Source organism: Oxyura jamaicensis, chromosome 9, assembly GCF_011077185.1.
Source record: "Oxyura jamaicensis isolate SHBP4307 breed ruddy duck chromosome 9, BPBGC_Ojam_1.0, whole genome shotgun sequence".
Classification (NCBI taxonomy): Eukaryota; Metazoa; Chordata; class Aves; order Anseriformes; family Anatidae; genus Oxyura; species Oxyura jamaicensis.
Window position 1 is genome coordinate 399,653 of NC_048901.1, and position 25,623 is coordinate 425,275.

The 25,623-nt window shown below is 36.1% G+C and overlaps 1 long non-coding RNA gene across 1 annotated transcript; it reads left to right on the plus strand.

The window, feature by feature from the left end:
- The first annotated feature begins 1,436 nt into the window (after positions 1–1,436).
- On the plus strand, positions 1,437–14,090 carry LOC118171829. The gene is made up of 3 exons (XR_004753418.1): positions 1,437–1,550; positions 11,878–11,974; positions 13,953–14,090. It is a non-coding gene; the product is annotated as an uncharacterized LOC118171829 (long non-coding RNA).
- Positions 14,091–25,623: the final 11,533 nt, after the last annotated feature.

The following is a 25,623-nucleotide window of genomic DNA, read 5'->3' on the forward strand; positions in this document are numbered from 1 at the left end:
GATTGTACTGAGCTCTAGCCTGTGCAGGTAGATGTGCTGCTATCTGCAAGGATGAGTGACATCAAACAACAGCCTTTGGAGATGCAGCTCTGTCATTTCTGAAGTATATGATAAAATCTATTGTTTATTTTATTTTGTGGAGGACTTTTTTGCCCAGCCTACACAAGAAAATGAATGCCACTAGCAGGAAGGTTCAGTTATTTCTTACTCAAGTTATTTCTTTACTAGCTGATTACTAAACCAACAAGGTGATGTTACTCCAGCCAGGTGAACTAACATGGGACTGTATGCCTTAGCAGATAAATTACTACCTCGGACATTTTACAAGAAATAATAAAAATTCAACAAGGAATGGCCATAGGGGAAGGACAGGCTATCAAATGAAAGGTACACCTTGGCACTTCATACGGATAATAATACAAAGAACTGGCAAAAGTCAAGCAGAGTTAGACACTGCAAACCAAATTAAGCAGATGGAAAAGCTTTTTCAGTTGTGAGAGGAAGGGAAAACACAAGAGAATCACTGTGCATTGAGGATAGAGTAGAAATTAAAGATAGTCTAGGTGTGACCCAAAAATTAAATGAAGAATTTGAGAATAAAAATAAGGTTAAAATGGGAAAAAAATGGGCCTAAATGAAACATGAATTCATTCTTAAAAAATCATGCACATAAACTTATCTTACCTTCTTTATTTTAATGACAACTTGATTTTTGAGATAAAAATGCAATAGATTCAACCTATCTGTTCTTTATTAAAGTGTTTGATACATTACTACCTGGGGAATAATTAGTTAAATTGGAAAAGATAAGGACAAGTATCAGGACTAAAATATAAGTAAAGAGTCTGAAAAGGAGACAAGAGCAAGTTACGTTGAAAGGATTTGTCTCTCTCTCTGGAGGGAAGTTACTAGTGGAGTTCCTTTAGGATTGGTCTGGGGATTAATTTTATTTAATATTTTCCTTAATGACCTAGGCAGAAAAAGTAGGAGTGTACTAATTAATTTGCTGATGATACAAAACTGGGAGATGTCATGAATACAGTGGAGGATTGGAATATTATACAGGAAGAATTAAATGACCTTGAAGTCTGGGGTAATAGAAATGGGATGGAATTTAAGGTCATGTGCTGCAAGGTCATGCACTTCAGGACTAATGAAAAATATCTGCTATGAAATGTAGGCTCATCAGTGGGAAGTGACAGAGAAGAAAGCTACCTAGTTACAATAGTCAATCACAGAATTACTATGAACTACCAGTGCACTTAGACAACAGAAAGGGAAAATGCAATTTAAAGATATATTGAGGAAAATATTTTTAATGAAGCAAGGAGAGTATATATGCCATCAACCAAGGTGCTCGTTAGACATCACCTGAAATTCTGAATCCCCATGGCTGTGGTGTAAATTTTTATTTATAAATTTATTTATTTTTGAAACAGGTACAAAGGGTGACTAGTGAGGTGATCAGAGAAAAGGACAACTGTCTGAAAAGAAGCTGGGCCTGGCAAAGCAGAGGTTGAGAGCATTGCTGTCTATAAATATATGATGAGGTAAACCCTGGGGAGAAACAAAAGCTTGTGAAATTAAATGATAATTTTGACATGAGAACAAATGGACATAAATTGGCTATGAATACATTTGGACAAGAAATGGAGAGGAGGTTTCTAGACACCAGAGCCATAAGTAAAGGAGTGTGGGAGTAAACACAGAGCTCAGATTTATTAGTTGGGTTTGTGATGTGATTCATGTGCTGGCACGTGCTTGAACTTGATGACTCCTGCTCAGCTCTGTGTTCTGTTTTTCAGGCAATCTTGCTTCATAGTCCTTTGCTTGGCTTATTACAATTTCTGGCGCATTTTTGTTGTATTATTGGATATATTTTCTAACATAACCTCCTTAATATAATGCAAATACTACATGATATCTTTAGTTTATCTATTCTCTTCTCAGAAGAAAACAGCAACAGCCCATGTCTTGCAATGGACTAGAACAATGGAATGAAAAAGAAATAAAACTGCTGTATTTCTTTATAGCAAATTTTTTGTGTCATAGCAAAAAATTTAAATCAGAATTGGGTAGTACACAAACACCTTGAGTCACATCCACTCAAAAAACACATTCAGAAGTAAAAACAATTTAACTGAAAGACAGACAGACTCTGATTTGTGGCTTTTTGTTTCCATTCTGTGTATTTGTACAAATTTTTGGAAGTTCCTCCAGTACTTTCCAGTTTTAAAGTTTTCACAGCACATAGACCAAACAATTGTCATGATGACCCATCATGATTGCTATTAAGTTCTTATGTTCACCTATTTCTTCTCAGACAAGAATTACACTTGCAGTAAGGGTAGAATTTTATTTCTTTTTTTTTCTTTTTTCTTTTTTCTTTTTTTTTTTTTTTTTGGTGAGGACTATAGACTCTTATATTTTATAACCATAACTTGGTTTGTTTCTCAAAATGTAAATATTCTCTTTTCTTAAGCGGTCTGCTTAGGTTAGGTCTTGTTAGGTTATAAATCTTCAGTTTTATGGCATTGCTATCAGCAAGAACAATAAGGGGGGAAGGGAGGGAAGAGAACTCGGTTCTCTCTCTATTGAGTTACATGGCTTAATCATAATGAATGGAAACAGTCCTAAGGATATGTGCTGTATTTGTGCTGTAAAATCAAAACAGTCATATTGTGCCTTTAATGCTGTCTCAAATGAATATTCTCATTATTGTGTTCTGAGAAATCCTCTACCTTAGTATGTCTCAAATCTCATTCTAATCATTATAAATTAACAACGCAGAGGTTGAAAAGCAGCAGCAGCATACTCTGACACTGAGTAAATAACGACAACCCTGTGTTTCCCAAGAGACGGGGCTTGCTTTACAATAAACCAGTAATTTGAACAGGTTTCTCACTAGCTGTGACCAAGAAGTTGCAAGTATTAAAAGTTCAAGATTATCTGCAATGACTACAGCATCTAACAGATACTGAATTACAAAACTTTGTATAACCAACAGCTTATTCCTTTTTGTCATGTGCTGTTGTGTTGTGTTTCATCAACTTCACTGACAGTGATGCAAAATAATGCAACGTGACACCATGAAATACAAGATGTGACATAACACATTAGAAATTTACAGAATGAAAAACTTCAGTCAATTCAGGAAATAGGAACCCTGTCCAAATTTATTTTGACAAGTAAGAACAGTGCAAACACTAAACATTGTTTTCAAACCAGAGGGTACTGTTCTCTTCTGACTACCCAAATTGCTTGCAGATACTGCCGTCATCTTTATTTTTAGTTTAATTTAATATGCACAGAGCTGGGAGCTTTTTAAGTTTGGTTGTGTTTTCGTTGTTTTGGGGTTTTCCTCCCCCCTTCCCTCAGCCTGGCATTAGTATTTAAATATCTAAATTGGCATCTGAATGACTTGGAGTGATCATCGGCAAACTTCCATTCCAAATAAACCCATTCCTTGACATTTCAAAAAGATGCATTGCTAAAATGCTTCCAAGGATTTTTGTAGAAATCCAATTCTATGAACACAGGATCAAAATGGGTGAACAAAAAAGCATCTGTGTTAGGAGAAAATAAGTATTTCATTCATATCTAGGGTATGCTAATTGAAAATGTAGAAACAGGCTGCTTTCCTGTAGAGTACTAAAATGAATTGGAATATGAAACAAGTCTCTTAAATCTGACTACTCCAGACTTTTCTTTATCATATTTTCACTCTCATCTATTCGTATCTGTCTCGTGATATTTAGGTCTGCATTAATGGACAAAAGGCCACATTGATCTCAGTTGGAAAATATGAGTTGCTGTTGCTTATCACTGTATGCTATTGCCAAAGCCTTCTCCTTTGCTAGTAAAGTCGGATTCTATTGAAGTCTATCCCAAATAGTCATCTGTATAAACAATAATATGTGATTCTAAACTTCAAGCACATTTTCTAACCAGCTGTACTAACCATTTTTATGTAAGTTTTATTTAAGGGCAGCACTACCATGCCGTGAAGTCAGACAATGAAGAGATTAAAACTATTTTTATAAAGCCATTTTAGGGCCTGGGTGGCTCATTTCATCAGACACTGGCCTTTCATCACAGGGAAAAGCAGCTCACATCTAGCCTCAGCCATAGTGTTCAGAAGTAATCTTTATGGAATGCTTACGAAATGTTTATAATGAAACGAGTACAGGCATTCTTGGTTTATTTGTCAGTACAGTGAAGAAGAATAGGAAGCTGTTAGCTAGTATATATGCAGGAGAAAATTAAGTCTCCTGAAAAGGATTTTAAAAAGTGCAAAGCTCATACAAGCACCTAGCTAAATGAATAACAGACAGGTGACTGCTAAAAAACACATCTTCCCCAGCAAATCAAACATTAAATATTACAGCAAATCCTTCTGATAGTAGTCAAAGAGCAACTTAATTGGTGTTTTTCAATATCTGGTTAGAATTCAGAACCTCCTTATAGGTTCAATGAATATTATGAACATGACTAGTTAAAACTGAGTATCAGAAATTGTTAGGCTTTCCATTAGTTATTTGTGAGATGATATATTAAAATTAATATCTCCTTTAAAAATGCAAGAACTTAGTTTCAACTTTTCTAGAATAGCCAAATTATTGACAGCCAATAAGATTCTGCATATGTTCATATAAATGTGTATATATTATGAACAAACATAATGAGTCCACAGTATATATACAACATTTAGAGCATAGGCTCAGCTTTAGCTGGTGATGGAAGAAGTCTGCAACAGGTTTCTTGGGGTTTCAGTGCCTGTTACCCCATCCTATGACATGGGTGCAGACACACCCCGGAGAAACCTTCCTTATACTTGTGCTCTGCTTGTTCCAAGCTGTTCAGAGCAGAGGAAAAACAGGGCTGGGTTAGCAGTGGGAGAAAAGACCTGGGATTTATCCTTAGCCAGCGTCCTTCATGGTTGACTGCTTGCCTTTACAGCATTTTTCTTCTCTTCAGGGAAGTTATTGGAAGTACTGGGAGGCTGCAAGCTTGTTCTTATCAACTGGGATGGCTTGGCATCAAATTGTGCCTCCAAAAAAGAGCAACTTGCAACTGGCATGGCCTGATGTTTATATATTGTTATTTATGAATTAAATAGTGAGTAAAATCATTGTGTATTCTCTACCCTTGCTGTTTCCAAGTCTAAGTTCCTTTGTAATACCCTGCCAGTTGAATGAAAGTAATGGTTTGGGGGAGGAGGAGTTATGCCCATCTATTTCTTGGTTTCTCAGCTACAGTTGCCAAGAAGAGAACAAATTGTAGGGGTGTGTTCTGTAATATGGACATCTGCCCACTGAATCTGGATGATGTTTTGTGTAGGTCACCAGAAAACCGTCAGCTGGTAATGACTTTCATTCACCAAGGACCTATCCAGATCTGAACCTCTGACCCAGAGGTGAGAGATTTTGTATAACTCAGTGTTCCCTGGAGTTTACCAGTTCACACTTTGATAAATGTAGTCAGAAAGAAATAAAAAAACTCTCTAGACATTACTGATTTTATGCATGAGATTCTGGAATCAGTTTTTCCACAGTTTTCTGCAGCTTCAGTGCCATAAGCAAAAAGATTCATGTATAGTCAGTATTAAAATGATCTACACCAGCTCTTGGTAGGAACCACTGAAATATATATATATTTTTTCAGTGTGCACCTTCTGACTACTGCCTTCTGGAGCAAGCTGCCTTGCGATTTGTAAGGCTCATTAGATAATACAGGATAGAGGACTGGTTTCTTAATACTTGCATGTGCAAGAGTTAGAACATGAGCAGGAAAGGTCTATGAACTGCGTGGCATTTTGAAGCAAACTGAAACTAAACGGCAAGTGTTTTCACGTATACCAATATAAATATGGATCACATGGTCAGTGAAAGCAGTGAAAATGCTGATAAAAGAGCAGAATCTGATCCACAAAGCCAAGCACTCCTTTTACAAGGGTTACTTTGGCATATTTGTGTGTTTTTAGTAACAGTTTGAAAACATACAGTGATTGTGAAATAAGTTGCTAATACTTTAAGCAATGTTTATGTTGTTAATATTTAGAAATATATTTTAAGTTCAAGTTCAAAGGATTTTTTTTATTATTATTATTATTTTTTCCTCTTATCCTTTCATGAATTAGAGGTTCCAAACAGAAATTTGGATATAGAAAATAGAGCTTCTTCTCTCTCAGCTTGAACAGCTAGGAGTTCTGAGAAAGCAATATGCAACCACTGGTACTTTTCAAAGTATCTTTCTAATGTGTATAGCTTCAGGTCCCACAAAGGCAACAACCTCTTGACCTCACACTTTCACTGACTGGGAACAGGTTATATGCTATTGAGGCTGTAGTTTGCCGTATCACATATCAGTATGTACACCATGCATACTAAAGATATCTAACAGGGAATTAAAAAAAAAAAAGAAAAAAAGAAAAAAAGAAAAAAAAAAAAAAAGAAATCCTAGTTTGTCAATTGTGAAAACACCTACCCTATTCCTTCCTGTTTGAAAATTCTGTTAGGGCTCAGTGTAGGGAACATAAAGGTTGAACAAAAAAATTTAAATCCACAATGCACTGTTTTGTGTAAAATGTCAAGGTGATTTTTAAACATTTAAGCTTTTCACATTCTCATGTGAATACTCTGCTTTGGTATACAAATGAAGGCAAAACAAAAATCCAATAATAACTGATCTTTGCTGTGGTGTCCAGATTAGAACCATGTTCTGCGCAGAAGTGATGGGTGTGTAAGTCCTTCGTATCAGGAGATCTGTCTGGCACTCATCAGGCAGTGTTACTTGATCACAGCTGGATAAAAATGCACACCCAGGGCAAATCTGTAAACACCAGCTTAATCTGCATGTGAAAAGTTACTGTCATCTCCTCTGACAGAAAAAGCCTCCAGGACACATTCCAGCAGTAACAGTCACTTCATTTTGTTACAAATGTTGTCAGATTTAGACAGAAAACCAGTATAAATGTCAAAAAGCCACAACTGAAAAAAAAAATGTATTGCTTTTTAGGTATTTTATTTTAGAAAAATAAGGAAACTTGGTAGTCTTATCAGTATGACCAAAGGAGTGTGTGGGGAGGGGGCTGGGGGCGGGTATCCTTATCATATGGCCCTAGCTAATAAGCTATGTTTTAGATTGCAATTCACAGTTCTCTAACATAGCTTCTTTTTTATATCAGGGCACCTTAAACAGATTTTTCTTTTGGCAAGGGACTGTAATTTGGATAATATTTTGCAGGAATCATCTTTCTGCATAAATTAAAAACAACTTTGTCTTTAGGATCTGCCAATACCTAGTTGTGGCTTCTCATGCCTCTATTGAAGGTTGTATTTGCAATTGAGACCAGAGCCCATGACTCTTGTAATTAGTCCTGGAAAACACCCTGAATCACTTCATCATTAGAATAGCTATAAAATAATGGGGAGGAAAAAAGGGCTTTAATCAACTCTAGACAGTTTATCTAAAATAGTGTAGCCGTAGATTCATATCTTGCTTGTCTTTTTCAAGCAGATATTCCATTTCCTTCAGAAAAGTTATGCATATGTGCTAAATAAGCAGGGCTCTAGGACTTGCTTCTGCTGTCCAGGACTGGCGATGGATAATGGAAAACTTTCATTTAAATTTAACGTGAGCTGGACCAGACCCCAGAGTCCCCAGAGTGAAAATCCTAATGCCACAAATTCCCTTTCCAACCTTGTATCTTCCCTTCTAACCTCCTATGCCCACACTCATGCATTACAGAGCTGCAGAATGACTGGTTTCTATAATGTGTTAAATAGGAGGAGGAAAGGGAACATACAGAAGAAAACTAGGTGTTTGGGGCCTTCTTCAACCCAAGATTAATGTCAAGAGATTTTTCTTAGCATTAGTGTCAGAGCTAGCCAGGAAAAATGATCCCATTAAAGGGCCCCTCATGAATAATTCATGAGGCCCAATTTAGTGTTAGTACTGAGGGTGAGAAATAAACAGGTGATAGAGTTTGTAGGAAAGCCATTGCATTTGGCATCGTATTTTGGTATTATTAATACTGTGTTGTTGTTGTTGTTGTTGTTTTTACATCTATATATGTGTTGGGGGGAGGAAACGTTTTTTTAAAACTCAGGTTACTGTTTAACTTTGAATTGAGGATCTATGTGGTCTGTATTTCCAAATCATTAGTGATGAGCTATTCCCCCTAAGTGCATTAAAGTAGAAAGCTCCATAGACATGCCAGTAATTTAGGGTCTGTGTTTGGCAACAGTATTCCTCACTTCTTTGCTGTTCTCTTCTAAGTCCATTGTGAGTATAAAAGAATAGTTACTGAATGTAGCAATTAAGGGAGTTTTTTTCCTCCTCAAATTAAAAGTTACATTTTTGCAATAATTGCAGTAGTTGAATAATTTACGTCCATTTAAATGGAATAGCACTTAATACTGATGTTTACTGGAAACCCTTTTGTGTTTAATGTAAAAAGGTGACAACAGAAATGGTATAGGAGAGGTACAGGAAGGGCTGTGAGTATGAGATTATTATTGTGCCTGTGCAAATCGGCAGACTTCAAACTACAATTGACTTTAAATTATATCACTAGTAGGTATATTCCAGCTAAATTAAAGTAACTGGAGATGATGCTGGGGCTGGCTGAGTCATTATTAGCTGGTCACACAGAAAGTTCCTCATAAGGCTGCAGTAAGGAACCTTTAATTTAAGTAATATGTCCTGCTGCTCAATGTGCATTTAGAAAACCAAAAAGAGAAGAGTTTCACAAAGCTATATGTGTATGTATAATATGTCTGGTGTTGGTGTTGTGCACTTTATGTGCTGCCCCTTGTAAGGCCAAGCACAATTAAAATCTGTGTGTCTGCGCTGTGCAATTTCTCTGCCTCTTTCCTTCTGAGCAAGCTAATTATGGGGAAAAGGCTACCAGCCCCTCAAAGGTTTTGTCTTATCTATATGTTTACAGTTCTCACTTTCAGTTAGAAACACCAATAGAAAGAGGAATTTTAAATCCCTGGCATCTCTGAAAGTATAAATTTGTAGTTGGATGTTTGCATGTTTGCTGGGCCTAGGAACATGAGTATTTCCAACATAACATACCAATTTTTGCATCCAGCCATAGGATATGATTCTGATTTGCATTACTATAATTCCATTGCTACTTCCAAGCTGCAAGAAAGGGAAGTGAGGGCAGCATAAGGCCTCCTGGGTTTATTCTGATAAATGTTTACTAAAGATTGAATTCTACTAAAATGACACTAGGATTTTACTCTAAATTAAATTAATGTCATTGGACTTGTGGCTTCTATTGCCAAGATCTGTGAGCTGTCAATCCCAGATGCTCATTCCCATGCAGCGGCTCCAGTTTGCATGGTTGAGCTGGTTTAATCCAAAACTGGGATGTCTCCACCAGTGAGTGATTAGCCTAGAGGCATGAAGTGACAGGACAGTACTTCAAAATTAATTTACTTAAGTGATGTTGCTGGTCTTTCTAGAGTGGTCACCTCTGTGGGACATTGGTTTGGTAAACTAAATGCACATTTCTCTGTGTATAATAATCACTATCCCCTTAAGCCCCATAGGGCGACACAAATCCACTTTAAAAAAAAATCTGTAGTGACATGTCCATGCATGTGATAGTTCAAATTCCTATAGCAGAAACACTGTCAGCTCCTCAAGTTTTTGTTCTTGAAAACAATACTGTTATATCCAGTCTGTAAGGAAAAATATATATACATTAAAAAGTTAGATTTTTATTACTGTGCTTCATGATCATTGCAAAGGTTGTGCAAATATAAATATTCTCTGCTTTGAAATTTCTGTTTTACCAACAAAGTGGATAAACATAAGTGAAGAGCTACCTTGTGATAAAGATAGTGAAGTGAATGATAAAGCACACACAGAATAGCCTGTTTAAAACACCAGGCTGAAAATGTAAGAACCTCATTTTAAAATTCTGTACCCCAATCAAACAGTGCCCAGCTGTAGAAAATATGGTGTCACGCTGATGCCAAGAGAGAATTTTATTTTTACCTGTGTTCCTTAAGCCACCTTTGGGATTCAGCTCACTGCTCTGCAGGAGTAAGGATTGGGATAAGGGATTCCAATTCCTTCTTTAGACTTTTGAAGGTTACTCCTGCTGCAATGATCTTGGTCAAATATCACAGGGGACTCAAACTTGAGTTTACCTGGGGAACTAGTCTGTGGATTTGTTGAGAAGCTAAAATTGTGACAGGGACACAACTATGACAGGAACATTTTGCCCCATGAAACTGCAAGTCAACGCAATGCTTACAGCTTTACCCTGAGGAATGAGTAAAACAAGTATGGTCAAAGAGGCTGGTTGTTTCCGTCATTCCTCATGGTGAGTACAAGGTCTTGTGAGAAGGGAATAAGAAAGATGCAACTTTCAGCATGGGGATGGTCTGAGTGTCTCCATTCCTGCCTCCAAGACATAACAGGCTGCTGGGAAAGCATTTTCTATGATGAAGCACCATTCCTGAGGAAGCAAGGATGTGAGAACGATGCAATTCTGATAGACTGGCATTTGATCATACCTTTCACTTCTATTGGACGACTGTGTAGCCCTGTTGGACAAAATATATGTGTGTACATTCACACACACGTGTACATTCAGTTCTTCAGGTAGTCGATAGTTATTTAGACTGTATGCTGTGTGTGCTTTTCAGGTATCAGAATCATGCACTTTTGCAAGTTTGGGAATATCTATGTTTTCTGTTGCAGTTTTTGAGGTGCTACATAAACATTGTTCTGTAAAAAATCTTTTACCTTGGCTTATGCTTGGCACCAATTTACATTGTAATATTACTGACATTGCCATTTAATTTGCCCAGTTGCCTATGGTCTAAGTGTAGGTAATTTACAAACCTTTAACAATGTTCAGCTTTCCTAAATGGTAGGGAGAACTGCAATTACACTTAAAATGCACTGGTGCACTATGTGTCAGCAAAAAAGGACCTACAAAAGACATAATTACAATGTAATTGCCCACAAGTTCATAAAGTAAACATACATTATTAGAAGGCACTCCTCTATTCAATTTAAGTGACATTACAGATAGCATATTGCATAAATAGGAAGCCATTTTGTGACTAGTTAGTATAATAATAGGAGTTGAAATTAAAATGTGGTATACATATTCCTAAGAGCACTTCAAGCTTGGCATCTGCTCTGTAGTGCCTTGCATTATGCTTCATTTCCAGTTTTAAGCATTTGAATATTCTTTTAAGATGTACACCAATAAATAATGGCATTAATAGGTAATCCCCTAAAAATATAAAAATAAAAATAGTTTCGTACAAATGTTTAGGATGCCTAAGGTCATTTTTACCCGATGAAAATTTCAAATTTTGGAAGCAGGAAATAGTCAGAGGTGGCAGGGAATTTTTTCAGTTGTTGTCTTTGATAAGCAAAATTGGTCAAAACTATGCAAAATTCAAGGTTTCTTTCAATTTTGGTTATATGAACATCACTGAAACAGGAGCAGTGTTAACAAACTCATACCCCATTCCAGATGTACTTTCAAGGGTAACCATCATCATCTTGCCTCTGCTGGTGGGGCCATATGGGGGACTATGGTCATCCCACATCACATCAGAGAATCTAAGGTGTCTGCAAACTTTGGTTTTGGAGGACAAAACTACACCCTGAACCGCACATTTTTGAGATTTATGGTTTGAATTTGACCTTGTACCACTTTTTTAATAAATAGCAGATGAATATATATGCAGATTAGGTTAGGTCACTTGAAGTAAATGACCGCTCTGGATCAAATTCATGCTGAACTTGCCCCCTTGTGCCTGATGATTTCTGGTATGATAAGATTTACATGGATTTAAGGCAAGTAACCAGTTTATTCTCATGAAATCTCAGGAACATCTGGTGGCACCATACTGTCCAGAACCTCAAGACGTGCCCCTGCCAGAAGAAACATCAGGCTCCATCTCAGCAAGGGAGCAGAGCCAGAATGGTGAGTTTGGGATCTATATCTTTACCAAAAACAAAGTTGTCCACTTAGATTATACTTGTGTTTTTAAGGACCTAATTAATGTTAGGAAAAAAAAAAAAAGGAAAAAGAAAAAAGACAAAAAAAAAACATTTTGAAAGTTTTTCGTTATTCTTTAAATGCTCTCTCTCCCTTCCCCTCCCCTCCCCCCCCCCCCCCAGTGAAAAGCATTATTCCCCTTGAAATTCAGGCAAATGTGTGAAGGCTGCTGGAGCCAGCTATTTAATGTTTTACTTTTCTTGTGTGAGCAGTCTGACACAGTGTAGGTCCATAGTGGATTGTTTACTTTTAATTTGCTCATAACTGCCTTCCTCACCAACTTTTACAACATGATATCATAGATTTTTACTTGGGATTCCACTCTGTTGAACACAGCTCAGATTATTATTATTATTATTATTATTATTTATTTATTTATTTACCTCTGACTAGATAAATATAATAGTGGATTACAAGCTTGTTAAGCATTTCCTTTTGGAAAACATTGTCTGATACTTGATATGGTACCAAGGCTCAACCTAAATTGGTTTAATTCCTTGTACCTGCTGTATAGTTAGATGAGATCAACTAGACAGACCTTTCCCACTGGTTAAAGGTCAAAAATAGCCTAAAGACATGTTGTTTACAGCACATCATATTGAGAAATATACTTTTCATAGAAGGCATGACCATATTTTCATTAGCAGTGATAAAAAGCTTAAACAGCTCTGTGGATATAATTATAGAGGATTACTTTTAATCACAAACCTATTTCAAGACATTCTAGAAGAATAAAATTCACCAGAGAATATTTTCATTATTATTTTGCAATAATTATTACTAGATTACATAAAACATTTTGTTTCCCAGTATTCTGGTACATTTTAGAAACCCTAGACACTTATGAGTGAGTAAGAGTCATATTTTGTTGACATTTATGTAACAGTAAATAACTTCACATGTGTCTGTCCCTATGCAAAATTAGAATGTAGTTACTGATGGCTGAAATGACAAATAACATTGTTTTGTGCATTTTTGCATGTTTCTGTTTGTTTGTTTTGTTTGTTTGCTTTTTAATTAATATAAGATGTCAAGATGGGAACTAATCAGTTAATTTAAACTTTTCAGATTAGTTCTCTTGAAAAATAATTAATTTATTGATAATTTTTAGAGTTTTTTATAAGGAACCTTTGTAAATATTTTTTAATCTTTGTTTTGTAGAACTGGGTAATAAAGGGAGATCTGGTGCATCTTCTTGAAGAATATGAGATTTTAAAAAGATCAAGTTAAAGCACAAGAAAGATTAAGACTGGGTTGCTGCTTTGTTTATTTTTGTGATGATGGCTTGAACTGACCTAACTGGGATTAAGAGGTCTTTGAAATATTGATATCATCATATCTTCAGATATTGATATTACTTTTTATTTTTTTAGGAAAAGTTCTCAATATTCTTTGCTAGTAATGCATATCTAGCAAGAATGCACAGTGAGGACTTTAGTGTTGGATTTTTTACTTAGTATGCAGTTTCCTAGGAAAATATTTATTTTAATATTTTCTATACGAGAAGCATGATGGATTTTTCACCTTTCTTTTATCCTTCTTTTATACTGGAGAGCAAATGCTCATATTTTACGTCAAAATGGTTTATATGGGCATACCAAAACAAATGAGAGTTTTATTGACTCATTTTGGGTGGGAAAAAGCTTTTGTATTAAGCTTAAATATTTTTGTATTGACAGTTTCAATAATAATAATAATAATAATAGTTATATTTATCAGAAGTAAAAATAATAAAATTATATAATAAAATTATAATAAAATAATATCAGAAGTCCTGTTCATTGGTGGGTGATTATCTCATCAAGTAGGCCTTTCATTCAGGTGGGAGAACCAGAAAAGACTCAAAATTGAGTTTTAAGTATTATTTCTTTAAACTTGCATAAGTCAATTTTTTTATGTGTAGTGTCTATACATTAACTGGAATTTATGGAAGTCATGAAAGCTAATCATATGCTATGATTCAATGGACCTGGAGTTAGAAGCTTGTATTCCTTCCATAGCTGGAGTAGAGATGGGCCTCTCCAGGGCAGGATTCATGAAAGGTAAATAATTATATATATATATATATTTTTTTTAACAGGGAAAAGGGCTGCTAGAATAGACCATATCAAATTACATTACTGGTAGTGAGAGTTATGCCTATAAGCTACAAAAAAAAAGATGAAGGTTTTCAGTGAGGTATTAGTCATATGATAGATAGTATGCAAATGATGAGTTTCACAGTTGATAACCTGTAAAGTCTGAATGCAACTTCTGAATTAAAAATGAACACAAATTTCTCAAAAATGCAGACATTGTTCTGTTGTGTTGACATCCTCCCAACAGCCATATCTGTTCTCACAAGTCATATCTGAGAAGAGGAAATAACATTTTCAATTTTACATGGCTCGACATCTTCAGAAAACTTGACAGGGGAAGATCTGGTAATTCTATAATTTACAGCATTAGATAATTAAAGCACTAAAGAGGAGGAAAAAAAAATGATGATGAAGAGTGACTTTCAGACATTTGTGATGACACATTTGCCTCTTATGTGAAATTCCCTGCATTTTCATAAAAGATATGTGCCTTGAAAAGACCAATTTTATTACAGATCATTAGCATTATATCTGAACTGCTTTTAGGAGAGCTCTTAACTCCAATGATCTCCAATCAGCTACTTGACAACACACCCTTACCTGTTGACTTTTGAGGTGCTTTGGCTAATTATGATTACCTAATTTTTGTGTGCTTTTGTTGGTATTGGAATCTACCAACGTCCTGACATGTAAAGCCAAAGTCAATGGTAATATCATACGATATTTGAATACTATTGATAATATATTAAAATCAATTTTGTGCTTAATTGTTATTGGTTTACCTTTTTAAATTATCACTTAACAAAAATTTTGTTGCATATTTTAAGAGTGCTAAATGGAATGAGTGTATCTTAAACATTCAGCAGGTGAAGAGTATATGTCTAATATGGACAGCAGAGTCCATGTTTGTATTTTATATGACAAGGAGCAGTAACTTGGTAATTAAGTAAATATTGTAATAAGTATGTCTCTGACATCCACTTGAAGCTTATAACTCCACAGGGAACAGATGCTTAATTTGTAGCCATGATAATAGAAACCTAATGAACCTCTCATCTTACTGGATAGCTTAATAAACTTCAAAGAAAACAAAACAAGAATCTATGAGTAAAAGTACATCTTTAGGTTTTCATTAGACAAAATGAGCATGAGTCAAGGCCCAGCATGGCTTCCAAAGTTAAAGCTACCAACTACAAAGCAAATGTATGCAGAGAAATGTACAACAAAAGACATAGCTTTTAAACCTCCAGTTGAGTTTCCATAAATGTTGCTTACAAAAGCTACCATTCTCTATGTTAACAAAAAGTTGTGGATATGTTCTTCACTAAATCCTCTTTTCTCATATAATCCACCTTGTGCACTTTATCTCAAGTGTGTTTTATCTGATCTAATCCTGGGTTTATTCATTCTCAGATAGAAGCAACAGGATTATTTCACGCTTAAACTAGGCCCAATCTTTCTGTGGGTCCATAAGAGGACACCTGGGTAATGAGAAATTATCTATGGAACAAAAGATTAAGCAGGTGCTAGGAAAAAATATTTCAAATATAGAAAATTTGAAGGAAAGGATAAAACATTGTTATTTGGAAAAAAAAAAAAATGAAAAATGTTCTTAGGAGACACTGCATTTAAAAGACATGGTCTTGTACCCTACTAAGTACCAATATTACTTGGCATGAGTTATATTAGAAAAAAAATATCTGTTTCAGTCACCCTAAAGTGACATTGATTTCCCTGGAATTAATCTGGATTTCAATGAGTGTAAAGTCTGCAGCATACAGGATATATCAGAGCATTAGTTTCAATCAGGTCAAAGAGACTAGCTTATACCCAGTCAAATTTTTCTTTGTTGCTGTACCAGCTCTTAGCTTAGCACTCTTTCAGTTGGGGGTTGTCGAAAGAGGGAGTCTTCATGACTCAGTAAATTAATTTCAGGGCTTTTTGTTTGTTTGTTTTGTTTTGTTTTGTTTTGTTCCACAGTAGGAAAGACAACTTAGAAATAAAATCAAAGCCCTTCACTTCCCCCAACCCTAAGCTGTGGGACAGGGATTAATGAACCAAGTTCAGTCTCCTTTGCTTGAGTCAGCAGAAACAGTAAAGAAAATAAAATGTGCAAGTATATTTCTTCTATATTTTTGCCTATATCTATCTGTCTATGTCTGTGCGTCTTCTTTGGCTCTAAGAGACCTCAGGATCATCTCAAATAATGCCTTCTATCTGTATACCAGACTCTTGATTCTAGATGTCAAGGCAGAGCAACAATTTAAAACAATTTTAAAACAAAGGACCTCTTCCTTGGGAGACATAAACTGGTAAAGTATGTCATTATTTTCCAATCATTCCCTACTTCCCTTTTATCATCAGCCTCCTCATGGACCAAGTGTATAACAGCAGAGAATTTGTCCCTTAATTCTATGAGCACAGTGAGACTGTGGACTGATGATTCAACTTGCTGAGTGGCGGTCCTTTGAGATTTCTTCTCTCCAAAGAATTGTGACAAAAATACAGTATGTACAGCTTTCAGATGAGTACATTACTGAATTATTACACTAGAGATTGAAAGCAGATATACATTAGAAAAAGAAAAATAAGAATTGCCAGGTGTTGGGATACAAGCTGATCTTCTGATTAACTGGTAAATAGGGAAGAAAAGTTCAGTAGGTTATGATACAACTGCACAGTGTAGTTTTTTGTTGTTGTTTTGTGTTTGATTTTTGTTTGTTTGTTTGTTTGTTTTTTCCTTTATAATGTCTGGTACTAGGTGATATCAGTCACAGAACAAAAGATCGAAAACAAATGCAGAATTTTTATGGTCTGTATCTTGTTCAGGTGTAAAGATGGATTTGGAGTTTACACTGACCTTGCAGTAAGGATGGAGAGCTCTTGTGCTCTATGAAAAGAATGTTTATCAACCTTAATTATGTAGGTATTTCCATTTATTTCTGAAAAAAAATATTACTTAAATAGAGCTATGCTTTTAAAAAATCCTTAATCTGTATACAGAAGGTATATGACTGTAAGTCTTTAGGAACAAAAATAAACATTGAAATGACAGACATTTCAAGCAAATGAATTTCATGAAATGTAACCTAACTTTCTTGACATTTTCTTAAAGTTCCAAAATATATAAAATGAGAAGAGAAAATCAGAAAATGTTTCACAGGGACAAAAATCAGCCTTGAGCACTTGAGCACTTGCTCAAGTCTCAACAGAAAAAAAGGCTATATGCTAAGAATAATAATTTGTCTATCAGTTGCTTTTCTCTGTTAACTGAATAACAATAACGAACAGTGCAACTGATTAAATACTATAATCCTCTTCACTATGGCTGAAAATAATTCTTTAAAACAGTGATTCAGAAGAATCATGACAATAGATATTGCATTGCTAGATATTTTTTTTTTGAATAATTACAAATGATTTACTCTTCTGTAAAATGCCCCTCCACCCACGTAAGCACACCTGCTTATTTTTTGGATTTGAAGCTTAAAATAAAAAAATGTCATGCAAAGTGTTTCAAGGATAAATCCGACAGATGTGCATATGTGTGTGTATAAATACATATAAAATATGTATACATACATATATACACCCGTATGTTATACACTATCTATTACTATACTGTGTTTTTTGCTCTTCTGACCAATAGATAATGGTAATTATCAGCGTATACATACATGTATGAGAAAGGGAGAACAGATGTCCATGATTATGTAAGTTATGGTAATTAACAGTAAATAAATGAAACAAGTTTGTTTTTGTTGATGTGTCACTTGCACACTGCTCCTCTTGAGCATTGGGTTACATCCTGTACATGATCGCCTTATTGTCTACTGTCATAAAAATTCCAGTTTTGTTTCTGAGCAGCCACAGAATGGGACTCGCCTGCTGTCATGGAAAATGTATTCAGTTTCATTTCCACTTAATTTATCTAATCTTAGTTCTATTATTATTTTATTATAATTATTTAAATGCTTGAGGCAACAATCTAAAGTAAAAACAAATAAACAGTAGGAGATCCAGATAATTTGTAAGTGATCTAAAAGGTCTAATGGAAACAACATCTTTATTGCAGTTTTATTTTTTGAAAGGTCAGTATTATAGAAGTTTCATCATTGCTGCTATAGTTAACAGTGTCAACACTGACATGTTAAATTCCCACTTCATGAGATGAATGGCTAAACTATAAAAACTCACTTTGGACAGGAAAAAAAAAAAAAAAGTTGTGAAATAGTGTTTAGATGTTCAAAACCTTGTAACTACAGGCCTGATATCATCCTCATTTTCAGTGCTATAAACTTGAAACACAGGAGAGCATTCAAGACCATTAAATCCATTCCTGTTCTGCTCAGCACTTTCATGTGAAGGCACATGCTAGCTTCCTCAACTGCAATGCAATCCAAATGCAGGTTTAAAGATCCGACAATCCAAGAGTTGCATAAAACTCCAAACCTGTGGATTGTTCTCCTGGGCTCAGCTGCTCATCTCACTTCAATCCCTTCAGGAAAAAAACCGTGAGTGGCTGCATTCAGAGCAGTGCAAAGCAATTGTCTGTCTCACATATGAACCATGACTTTGTTGGCTTTTAAGTTTAATTACAACCTTTAGCATCCATTTATTTTCTGAATCCAGTCACTATTGCTCTCACAAATGTGAAACTCACCATGTCTACTGAGTTTGTGTAACCACAGAGTCCTCATTGCTCATTTTACTTCATCACCTTTTTGCCTTGCCTTGATTTTCTCCAAAACACGTCTGGTGTTGCTTGGCTTTCTGCATAATTTGCATTCTTGCTTTCTCTTTCTAATGGAATGAGTTATTTATTTCTGATGTCTCAGTCTTGTTTTAAAACTTGCTTTCTCCATTTACTTTTATTTTTCTTTTCTTATTCAGCCTTTAGATAGCATGATATGTTTCACTGTACTTACGTGGTTAAACCACATAATAAAAATATATAAAAACAAAAATTAAGGAATGGCTAATGTACAATTTTAAGCCTATGCTAGATAAGTCAGGTAAAAATTATGATTCAAGCATTCCATTGGACACAATCACATAGTGTTGTAGGTTCATCTGGTGTGAAGTAAAACACTTAAATAACATATTGCTGTAAAGTAGCCTGGGCCTGATCTACCCATTGCTGAGCTGACTTTCTATCATTATCATCAGCACACGGGGGATCAATTCCTAATTATCACCATAGACATAAAAGTGAATAGCTGAATTAGGTTCTACAAGAATTCAAAAAGACGGTTCTGGATTGCATTTTAGCTTCTAACTTTGGGGAATTTCAGCACCATTCAAATCCTTTAAAAAAAAATGGATTTTACTACAGATAAATGGCTGCAGATAGTGTTCCTTTCTAACATGATTCCTCTCTCCATCCAAGACACACAATTATGGTGCAGGAGAGGGAACAATTCCAGAGTGATGATTTCAGAAGCGGTTTATTTACAAACTGAAACTTGACTTTGTTTTCTGGCAGAAATCAAATGTGTTAGTTTGTTTTGGATGCAGCATATTTACAAAGGATGGGTTGTTTTTCCTTTTTATCTAAGCCTGATTGTGGAAATAGAGAAAAATAATCTGTCCCGAGAGCAAGCAATGATCCAAAACTCATTGTTTGCTTGAAATGGCTGACCTTGCTAGTAAGATGTATCCACACAGATCACCGTGCCTCCACAAGTAGTTAGGAAATCCTGGCAAGTGGCTGGATGCCTGTGCGAATTGATGCAAGGCTCTTTGTTTGTGCTCTGATCCAGGAGCTGCACAGACCAGGTAGGCAAGCAGTGTGGTGTGCCTGGGGAAGTTTACTTTGCAAAACCTGGCCTACCTCTTCTCCTGCTAAAGTTCTTTTATGGGGAACTGATATTTTGTCTCTCTAAAGGCAATTGGGAAAGGAACAGTAAGACAAAATGCCCCCTGCAGTGGCAGAGCCTGTAGCCCTGGGAGCTGTGACGGTCTGAGGAGCTGGCCTTGGCACAGCGCCTGGGCCGGTCAGAGCTGTGCTGATGATCACTCTGCTGATGGGGCTGGAGATTTCATTCTTGACCCTGTTTTTTCATGATGGGCACTATGTTTCCTCCTCTGGTTGCCATGAGAAAGCTGTGAGGCACTGACACAGAAATCACCTTGTAGTGATATCAGGAAGTTTTGAAAATTGACTGCTGCGAAAACAGGAGATATGAAAGTGCCATCTGCAGTTCACTCGTATGGGGCAAATCTCACAGGCCTTACGCAGTCAGAACACCCATGGAGCAGGCACGGTGGGAGCTGACCTGCAGGATAATAGAGATACATACTGTATGAATCGGAAGTAACACCTGACCTTTGTCTGGAAAATTACCATATTTTTAGGCCAGTCTTCAAAGCTGAACATTTCTTTAGGACTCAAGCCATTGAGGAGGCAGACAAAAGGAAGAGAGTCACGGAGAGACGTGTAAAAGCTGTAGACCCAGCAGAAAGGGCAGGAGGGTATGGAAGAGGGCTGGTGGAACAGGAGTAAAACCCTCAGTATAAAATTCCAGTTCTTCCCATGCAGATCAGTTTTGAGAAGGGTGAAAGGAAAATGCATTTCCCAATACATTTAAGTGATTTCACAAGTTATGTGCTTGCCTAAACTTTAGCCACATACTGTTACCCATCCTTGCAAATAATCAGGTTTTGGTCTGTGTTTTACAATTTTCTTAAACATAAAATACTTTTATGTCTGTGTGTTCAAATAGGCACAATCATCACATTTTTTACTTTTTTTTTTTTTTTTCATTCTAGATATAGGGAATGCATCATTGTCAGGTAAACATAGAAACCATAGAGAAAGAATGTTTTCCCTTAAGAAAAACCCAACATACATTTGCTACTTATTTCTAATTTAAGCAAAACACCACTTTTTTACATTAGCACTCCAGTTTCCAAACAGATGCACAACTCATTACATTTGGGTGCAAAAGAACAAAATGGAGGGGCATATTCAGAGTATTTGGCAGTTGCATTCTTACAGATACCTCGTTCTAGTCTGAGACTGATCCAACACAACACAGGAGTAGGCTGAAGTCAATAGAACTACTCAAATGCTTAAAATTTTGCACTTTCTCAAATGCTTATGTTTCTGGATCAGGCTCTTTTGAATAATTAGGCTTCAGCTTCTTGGACTTCTTTGGGGAATTGGGTCATAAAAATGAGAATGCTGTCTTTGTAGAGGCTTAACAGTCACAAACTGCAAGCTGATCAACAGCCTAATTGTGTGACATCCTTTCCTAGATCAGATTAGTCACAAATGATTATCAATTGCAGCCCTAAGAACTTGACGTAGTTTGGAAATATAACTGTTTTTGCAAAGGTTATTGTGGAGGCCCAGTTTAAATAATAATAATAATAATAATTTTAAAAAGTTATGCTAGTTCTGAATATATCTGGTGACACTGCCTAACAGCTATGAAAAATATCAGGGAGAATTTCTGTGTGAAGTTATGATCTTTTCAAGAACGAGTCAGCTAGCTGAATCACAGGCTGAAACCTGCTGTTGTTGCCAGCAGCCACCCTTGCTATTTTTGCCTTGTTTTATCCTTGTTAGTTCATAGTTCTGTGCCAGATATTAGTATTTTGAATAAATTATGCAGTTTTGGTTGGTACAGGCAGGGAAAAGTCCTTTTGATCTTGACTTTTTATGTGCAGTCTGGTGTGAGCTGTAGAGGTTACATCAGCATCCAGGTTCGACCATTAGTTTCAGAAAACCTCCACAATCATGTCATGGACAACAGGTTGATACTGTCCCTGGAGACCACACTTGTGCATAGGCATTTACTCAACTGTGCACAATATTCTTAAGTTTGATACAAAGAAAGGGGTCCAAACACAGCCTGTTAACATCCCAGTGACATGCCATGTTAAATCAGGTAGCTATTTTAGCATTTTCTATGCAGTGCTGTAATCAAAACTACAAGTTATGCCTCTGCAGACATACTTCCTGAGACATCAAGTACAAAGTATGTCCTAGTGCATAACAGGTGTATATATATCTTGTCTGAACAAGTAATTTCTAGTTTACATTTCTATCCGTCTTTTCTTCTCTCAATTGATTTTTTCCCCATATTAGTCCCTCTGACCATAATTAATGGAGCAGATCCCTCAATTTCTTTTCTGAGTACCCGCTTTTAAAATGTAGCGTAAGTGATAATGTATATATTTTTCCTGAGGGGAAAATCTTTTACTCCTAGAGCACAAATAAGGTTGTTTATATTTGCCTCAAGTGCCAGAACTTAACATATTCTTATGCTCTAGTTATCCAGCTGACATTCTGTATTTATTAGATTTTTAGTACAGTATGTGGCATTATAATCAATGCATTATTGACAAAAGCACTTGGATCATACACTATTTATTTATTTTACTGCACTGACTCTTATTTAGCAAATTCAATACATATACTGTGTTTCTCTGGCACATTCAGATACATTATTCAGAAAGGGCACATGGATTGCACAACACGCCACTCTATAATATCTAAGTTATGTCACAAGCCCTTCTGTAACCTGTTGATCATTAACCTATTCTCTGCTCCAAACGTAGCGTGCTACACATTTTGGGCAGTTATTTGTGAAGTTTGCTCGTAGTTATACAGCATTTTGAATGTCTGCTAAAGTCATAACACAAGAAGCATTTTATTGTAACCTGCAGGCACTATAAATACTAAATCTCCAACATTTTTTAACCAGTTATATCAAAAGCAATCTGATTGTCACTCTTTTGCACTTAGGATTCTCCTTTTAGTAAGCAGTCTTATATTACAAGCATAAAACACTGTTAAGCATTTTAGCTCCGCCAGACTAGCCTCAGCTGTGTGACATTTGTGTTTCCTTATTTTATGTGTGCAAGTTATCTAGTTAAAGTTGGAATAGCACACCACTCCACTAGATGACAGGCTTGGTTTAAAGCCAGACCACTTAGTGATGCTTACCAAACAATTTTCAGCTACAGACAGTAGCTGCGAAGACTCTAAATTATCAGGCATGCCATGAGAGATCATTTCTTTTTTGGATGGAAGATTCAATCATTCCCATTATAAATATATGGAGTCTCCCTAGGCAGAAGCAGGACTCAAATCATTTGATTTCATTTTTTTCTACTCAATTTTGCATGAATGTGCTATCCTTATTGTTTTGAACCTTACCCAGTCATCTGGGGCTTAAGATATGTGTCAAATCAGTAGCCCATGGAATTCAGCAAATCCCACCTTTCAAAAGCACATTTTCCAGTTCCTTGTTCTTTTTGTTTGCTAAGTTGTAGTTTCTCAGTTATTAATTACTAATTCAACTACAGCTGATGGACAGCTATGCACTGACTTGCAATCCCACTAAATACAAGTTCACTTTGAACTTCCTATCCACTAAGGTGGGGCAACCTGTGTTCACAGATCATGTGTATTCACAGAAAGAGCCTGATTCCTGGTTCTGACACTCCCTTGCCCTCTGAGACACAGAATGAGTTATTCCTGTACCCTGCTGAGTGCCTGGACTGGTATCATAACTGGCCTTTTGTGTAGGCTGTTACAGGGAGGAAAACTGGGCTTCACCATCCAATGCCCATCTTTAGCAATTTGGTCCCAGGAACCAAATTGCTAAAGATTGTTTAAAGCAAGATTACTTTTTGCAATAAAAGAGCAAATGGGGTGGAGGGGGTGTGGGGAAAGGGGGGGGGGGGGGTAGAATGAAACCATGCTCTGTTGTTGCCATGGGAAAAAAAAAAAAAAAAAATCAGTTGTGTGTACTAAACTTTGTAATTCAGCAGTCTGAGAATTAGAAATCTCAAAGATATGAAGGTCCATGGAGTTGCTAACTGAGCATTATCACTTGGTGTGAAGAGAGAAAGGCTGGCCCATCCACAGAATGAAAAGGCTGTAACAGAACCCCAGTTAAGCACTCCAGACTACCAGCCTGGGGATGCTGGACACTGCTCAGCCCGCCTGCAGTACATAGTGCTTGCCCTGCTAGAGCAAGAGAGGGATTGGAGAAAGGATGTCTGAGAGAGAGAGGAAGGTACTAGGGTAAGGATCTGCTAGAGGATGCAGGAGACCTCTCTGTAGGAAACCATGCCTCCCTGGCTTTCCTGTGTATTATAAGCTATACGACAATTTATAATAAGCTATAAACAACAGCTAGAATTTATTAAAAGTCCATAAATGAATGAAGTTTAATAAATGTCACATATCTTCAGCATCTGTAGTTGTAACATTATAGCTGAAACTTTTATGTGATAAAAGCAAAGAAACAAAATGCATCCTGATGCTCAGAAAAGGTGAAGAGCTCATGGTATGCTATGTGCAAATCTAATTAATTCACTTTCTCCTCTCAGAAAAGTAAGAAAATATCATCACAAGTATTTTAGGCTTCTGTTGTGAGCATTTGTATTTTAATGTATATTTTTAAAATGTCCTTCACATTTCTTGTAGCAATATCTCTTAGTGTTTTATTATTACAGGGTCTGATTGTTCACCTGCTGGAGTCAGTGGAAATTTTTCTACTGATAATCAGTGACAGCAGGATCAGACCCTTAATTTTTAGAGGATTGAAGCCATCTTTAGAATAGCACATGCTCTGCTTTCCACTTTCTTTGATGACTTCTAACATTCTTTTGATGTGGACTCCAAAAAAGACATTTTCATCTTTGGATATATGTGTTTTAAAAGATGAAAAACATCGAATAGCAGAGTAAGAACATTTTGTGTTTCATGCCTCAATCCTATTTAAACTGAAACTTGCTAGTAACTATTAGGTGAAAGAGAAGAAGTGTAGAATAAAAAAAAAAAAAAAAAAAAAAAAAAAAAAAAAAGCTAGGCAAACAAAATGAATAACAACTAAGCAGACACTTTTCAGACTTGTGGAAATACCATACTGTTTGGATCATCGGTGTAGGCACACATGATATGCACTGGCATAGCATAAAAATGTCACACCCTGGTGTCTGTCTATGATTATGAGCAGGATATTCAAGCAGCGGTCTTGTTGTGAGCATCCTGCTTCTGCTTTTCTCCATTCTGCAGAGGAGTAGCTAAGAAAAGTGGTTAGGAGGGTAAATGCCATTTATAAATACAGACACCCAATGCACTGGCATGGTGACGGTGGAAGGAGGGGTAGAGGTATGTCAGGATTAGATTCACTTAGGGTTCACTCATTCAGTGATATGATGAGAATAAACCATTATGAAGTCTGGATTAAAAAATAAATCCAGTGGCTAGAGAATTGTGAAGGATGCTTCACAGTCCTGCAAGGTACTGAGCAGTCACAGCTGTGACTGACTTAAAGGACTATAGTTGATTAAACAGTTGATGGACTGTAATTATATTTTTAATGTAGTATGCTGGAAAGTATAATTTTTATACTACAATGATACATATAGTATAAAAACTAGAATGGAATGGAATGGAATGGAATGGAATGGAATAGAACAGAACAGAATAGAATAGAATAGAATAGAATAGAATAGAATAGAATAGAATAG